Source organism: Alnus glutinosa, chromosome 4 (genome assembly GCF_958979055.1).
Source record: "Alnus glutinosa chromosome 4, dhAlnGlut1.1, whole genome shotgun sequence".
In the NCBI taxonomy this organism is placed as follows: domain Eukaryota; kingdom Viridiplantae; phylum Streptophyta; class Magnoliopsida; order Fagales; family Betulaceae; genus Alnus; species Alnus glutinosa.
In genome coordinates, this window is record NC_084889.1 from 25,061,414 (window position 1) to 25,068,540 (window position 7,127).

Here is a 7,127-nt window from a genome sequence, read left to right on the forward strand (position 1 = left end):
GGTGAAAGTGAGCCCAAGTGAGACTCTTTTTTTTAAATTTAATTTAATTTTATCTCACTTCTTTGCAATTTTACTTAAAACCACCATTTTCTCTCACTGACCGGCAAAACACTAAATTAAAATACCAAAACTAACTAGTTTAAACATAAGAAAATAACAAAACTAAAGGTTTAACAAATGTAAATTAAATGATCAAAATATACAATACTTGGCACTCATGAACCACTATAATAAAATTTATGTAGCAGGTAGCCATTTTTCAATTAATTATTCATCTATCGTCTTATCAATCAGTAAGTATTGCTCTCAATTTTAAAGTTTCACATAATTAATTCTAATAACAAGGCTGCTTTACTGCAAATATATAGTTTCTCTTTCTTAAAAATTTTCAGTTATGTAATCAAAATTTTATAAGTATATATATATATTTTCAAAAAAATGTAACTATCAATATATTAATAAAGTATTGTTTGGTGTGACAAAATAAATTGCAAGTTACGCTTATATGTTTTAAACGATAATTACATTTTGTTAAATTATTTATTTATTTCGTTACTTATATTCTTTAATATTTTTAATTGATATAGCTCAGTAAGAGATTAAATAGATTGTTCTTTTTATATCCGTTGTGAAATTCAATCTCTGTTTTTTATCACGATTGGATCTATACTTTTTTATTCAGGTTGCTAACTCAGAAGGAATCAACTTCCTGCTATCATGAATTCCTCCCATCAAGAGGGTTGCTAAAAGAAATAATTACAAATTTGTTTAACCCAATCTGTTTTATTATGTGTTTTTAAAGTACGTAATCTCTACATGTATTTTTAATAAAACATATAAAGTGTTATTGTGAGAATCATAGACTCTTATGACATATATCAATTTAATAAATTGAAATAAACAAGTTTTCTGCGAGCCAATTTGAAAGAAAACTTTTAAGGTAATTTTTTTATTTTTAAACAGGAAAAGAAAAAAAAGAAAGAAAAAAAAAAAAGAAGGGTCCATTTGGGGATGATGTTAAGTTGTAGAGGATGAAGCGCAAATTGGTCATCTGGAATGCAGTGACACTGAATAATCACTACAAAAATTACAGCATTTTGACGCGTGTCTACAGTACCTGTTACTGTAGACACGCGTCAAATTTGACACGTGTCTAGGAGACACGTGTCAAATTGTGACACAGTAACATTTGGGGACGTGTATGTTAAACACGTGTCAAAATTGGACACGCGTATGACGTACACGTGTCCAATTGGGAGCGTGTATAACATACACGTGTCCAATTGGACGCGTGTAATAATACACGCGTCCAATTGGACACGTGTATTAAATACACGCGTCCAATTGGACACGCGTATTAAATACTCGTGTCCAAATGGACACGTGTAATAATACACGTGTCCATTTTGACGCGTGCAATAATACACGTGTCCAATTGGACACGTGTATTTCATACACGTGTCCAATTTTGACACGTGTATGTTATACACGCTCCCAATTGTTGATGTATTACAATTTGACACGTGTCTCCTAGACACGTGTCAAACAGTTAATTTTTCCCTAAAAAAAAAATAAAAAAAAAAAAATTGCTGTGTTAATTTTTTGGGAAAAAAAAAAGACAAAGAAAAATACTCATTATCTTATTAACCATACAAATCTGTGAAAATACGGTGTACATAACTTATACACATAAAATTAGGTTTGAAAACTATATGCTATATGTAAATTCTATGCTTGGAATTTATAATTTTTAGGCTCATTATTTATATATATATAGTACACTAATAAGTATGTAAACCCTAATATATATAGTATATACGATTAGGGTTAGAGTTTATCGATATATATATAGAGTATATACGATTAGGGTTAGGGTTTAGGGTTTATAGGTATATATAATATATACACTTAGGACTTTGGGTTATATATATATATATATATATATATTTAAAATTGTACAATAATGACACGTGAAAAATATGTTGAAATTATTATTCATAAATTGTAAATATAGTATATACACCTAAACTTAGGATTTATAGCTATATATAGTATATATACTTTGGGTTAGGGTTTATCGATATATATATATATAGTATATACACATAGGGTTAGGGTTTATAGCTATATATAGTATATATGCTTAGGGTTAGGGTTTATCGCTATATATAGCATATACACTTAGGGTTAGGGTTTTAGGGTGTATAGGTATATATAATATATACACTTAAAGCAATAATTTATAATTTAATTGATTTTACATTTTATGAATAATAATGTCAATATATTTTTCATGTGTCATTATTGTACACTTATAAATATATATATATATTTAAAATTGTACAATAATGACACGTGAAAAATATGTTGAAATTATTATTCATAAAATGTAAATATAGTATATACACTTAAACTTAGGATTTATAGCTATATATAATATATATACTTTGGGTTAGGGTTTATCGATATATATATATATAGTATATACACATAGGGTTAGGGTTTATAGCTATATATAGTATATATGCTTAGGGTTAGGGTTTATCGCTATATATAGCATATACACTTAGGGTTAGGGTTTTAGGGTGTATAGGTATATATAATATATACACTTAAAGTAATAATTTATAATTTAATTGATTTTACATTTTATGAATAATAATGTCAATATATTTTTCATGTGTCATTATTGTACACTTATAAATATATATATATATATATATATATATATATATATATATATTTAAAATTGTACAATAATGACACGTGAAAAATATGTTGAAATTATTATTCATAAAATGTAAATATAGTATATACACTTAAACTTAGGATTTATAGCTATATATAGTATATATACTTTGGGTTAGGGTTTATCGATATATATATATATATATAGTATATACACATAGGGTTAGGGTTTATAGCTATATATAGTATATATGCTTAGGGTTAGGGTTTATCGCTATATATAGCATATACACTTAGGGTTAGGGTTTTAGGGTGTATAGGTATATATAATATATACACTTAAAGCAATAATTTATAATTTAATTGATTTTACATTTTATGAATAATAATGTCAATATATTTTTCATGTGTCATTATTGTACACTTTTAAATAGGGTTAGAGTTCAATATATAGTACATTTACTTAGGGTTTAGTTTTATAGGTATATATATATATATATAGTTATATATAGTCTATCACTTAGGGTTAGAGTTTAATTTTATGGTTAGGTTTTAGTTTCTATTTTTTATTTTTTATGGTTTTAGGTTTTAGTATATATACTAAGTGTTAGAGTTTGAATTAATAGTTTACAGTTTAGGGTTTAGGGCTGCATGGGCTTGTATTTGTATTTAGTTGAATAAATTATACATATATATTTATTCATATATTATTTTATATAATATTATAATATAATTTTTTTCTAAAAAAAAATATCTACAATTTGAGACGTGTATTAAAATACACGTCTCCAATTGGACACGTGTACTCTGTACACGTGTCCAATTGTTTGGCAAGGTCTGGCGCGCGGGACTTCTCCCGCGCGCCACCTGGCCAAAAATCATGCGTTGGGTTTCAAAATTTTCATTTTTGAATATTAAAATTTATTTTATATAATAATTTCTCTCACACGTTCACTGTCTCTCTCTCACTCTCTCTCTCTCTCTCCCCCCCGGATGTCGAACTCGATCAGCCGGCCGGCGTGGTGACCGTCGGCGCACGAGCATCTCTCTCTCACCGACTCTCTCTCTCTCGCTCTCGCTCTCTCTCACCGATTTATATTCTAACCGGATCTATATATCTTAGCTCTCTCTCTCTCTCTCTCTCTCTCTCTCTCTCCACCAGAACTACTCTCCGGCAGCTCCTTCTCCAGCCGTGCGTGATTTTGCTCCGGTATTTTCCTCATTTGCTCTCTGTGTATACCGGTTTCTATATATATATAGCATTTTGGTATATTTTGCTAACGTCGATTTTTTTGGTTCATTTTGTTCCTCCAAATATGCAGATATATACCTGCATAATTTGTCCATAGACCCAATTTGGCAGTGAGTATAATTTCCCTCATTGTTTGTATTTAATTTTTTTGTCCATGTTCTGCATATTTTTCTCCATGTCCGGCCGAGTATTATTCTTGTGTTGATATTTTTTTTGGTCTGAAATTTTATTGCAGTGTTATTCTTGTGTTGATATTTTTTTTGGTCTGAAATTTTATTGCAGTGTTATTCTTGTGTTGATATTTTTTTTGGTCTGAAATTGTTTTTGCTTTTTTTGTAATGGACTCCTTCATTTGGGTTTTGGTGTTTTTTCCTAATATATATATATTTGGTTAGTTTTTTTTTGATTAAATTTTTGTGTACATCTTGGTATTTTTTTGTGTCATTTAGGGTTTTATTTATTATAATTTTTTTTTTTTCTGAAGCTTTGTACTTTTACACTATGTTGTTGTGTTTATTTTGTTTTTAATTTTTTTGTTTTAAATGTTGATTTGAGAGGTTTTTTATATATATTTGTAATGTGTAATGTGTTAATATGAATTCATGAGTTTTTTTGTAATGTATTATTATGAATTCATGAGTTTTTTTTGTTCGTGGAAAAAAAATCAAACAATATCGCATATTAGTTTAACGTTTTAAACCAACGATGACACTTTTGAAAACGATAAATGGAAACAAAAAAGAATTATAAAAAAAAAAAAAAACAAACCATTGGTTTGCATATGGAAGAAAAACAATTAAATTGACCGTCTACTTTTTAATAAAAACCCAAACTGTAACCCTAAACTTTAAATCTGATAACCGTAAAACCAACAGAAACCCTCCAAAAAAAAAAAAAAAAACCCTACAGTTTCTAAAAAAAAAAAACCCTAACCCTAAACCCTTTAAAAAAAAAAAAAAAAAAAAAAAAACCCTACACTTTCTACAAATAACATACCCTAACCCTAACCCTACACACTTTACCCAAAAAAAAAAAAAAAAACCAATCATACACTTTCTAAAAATAAAAACTCTAACCCTAACCCTAAACACTTTACCCAAAAAAAAAAAAAAAATAAAAATCCTACACTTTCTTAAAAAAAATACCCTAACCCTAACCCTAAACTCTTTACCCCAAAAAAATTAAAATCATAGACTTTCTAAAAATAAAAACCCTAACCCTAACCCTAAACACTTTACCCAAAAAAAAAAAAATAACCCTAAACCCTTAAGAAAAAAAAAAAAAAAACCTAAAACCCTAAACCCTAAACCCTTAAAAAAAGAAATTACCTAAAACCCTAAACCCTAAACCGTAATCGCTTAAAAAAAAAAAAACCTAAAACCCTAAACCCTAACACTAGACCCTAACAAACCCTAACCCTAAACCCTAAACCCTAACAAACCCTAAACCCTAAACTCTTAACCCTAAACCCTAAAAATCAATCCCACACTTTCTTAAAAAAAAAAACCCTAACACTAAAAACAAAAATCCTAACCTTAAACCCTAAACCCTAAAAAAAAAAAAACCCTAACCCTAAACCATAACAAACCCTAAACCCTAAACCCTAAACCCTTTAAAAAAAAAAAAAACCTAAAACCCTAAACCCTAAACCCTAATCGCTTAAAAAGAAAAACACCTAAAACCCTAAACCCTAACCCTAGACCCTAACAAACCCTAACCCTAAACCCTAAACCCTAACAAACCCTAAACCCTTAACTCTTAAAAAAAAAAAAAAAAAAAAAAAAAAAAAAAAAAAAAAAAAAAAAAAAAAAAAAAAAAAAAAAAACCTAAAACCCTAAACTCTAAACCCTAAACCCTTAAAAAAAAAAAAAAAAAACCTAAAACCCTAAACCCTAACACTAGACCCTAACAAACCCTAACCCTAAACCCTAAACCCTAACAATCCCTAAACCCTAAACTCTTAACCCTAAACCCTAAAAATCAATCCTACACTTTCTAAAAAAAAAACCCTACCACTAAAAACAAAAATCCTAACCTTAAACCCTAAACCCTAAAAAAAAAAAACCCTAACCCTAAACCATAACAAACCCTAAACCCTAAACCCTACACCCTAAACCCTTTAAAAAAAAAAAAAAAAAAAAACCTAAAACCCTAAACCCTAATCGCTTAAAAAGAAAACACCTAAAACCCTAAACCCTAATCCTAGACCCTAACAAACCCTAACCCTAAACCCTAAACCCTTAACTCTTAAAAAAAAAAAAAAAAAAAAAAAAACCTAAAACCCTAAACCCTTAAAAAAAAAAAAAAACCTAAAACCCTAAACCCTAACCCTAGACCCTAACAAACCCTAACCCTAAACCCTAACAAACCCTAAACCCTAAACCCTAAACTCTTAACCCTAAACCCTAAAAATCAATCCTACACTTTCTAAAAAAAAACCCTAACACTAAAAACAAAAATCCTAACCTTAAACCCTAAACCCTTAAAAAAAAAACCCTAACCCTAAACCATAACAAACCCTAAACCCTAAACCCTAATCGCTTAAAAAAAAAAAAACCTAAAACCCTAAACCCTAACCCTAGACCCTAACAAACCCTAACCCTAAACCCTAACAAACCCTAAACCCTAAACTCTTAACCCTAAACCCTAAAAATCAATCCTACACTTTCTAAAAAAAAAAACCCTAACACTAAAAGCAAAAATCCTAACCTTAAACCCTAAACCCTAAAAAAAAAAAACCCTAACCCTAAACCCTAAACCCTACACCCTACACCCTAAACCCTAATCGCTTAAAAAAAAAAAAAACCTAAAACCCTAAACCCTAACCCTAGACCCTAACAAACCCTAACCCTAAACCCTAACAAACCCTAAACCCTAAACTCTTAACCCTAAACCCTAAAAATCAATCCTACACTTTCTAAAAAAAAAACCCTAACACTAAAAACAAAAATCCTAACCTTAAACCCTAAACCCTAAACCCTAATCCTAATCATAACCCTAAAAACCTAAAACCCTAAACCCTAAACCCTAATCCTAGATCCTTTAAAAAAAAAAAAAAAAAAAAAAAAAAAAAAAAAAAAAAAAAAAATTCCTACACTAAAAAAAAAAAAATACCCTAACTGTAAACTCTAACCCCTAAAACCTAAATCCTAAACCCTTAAAAATACAAAATCCTACACTTTCTAAA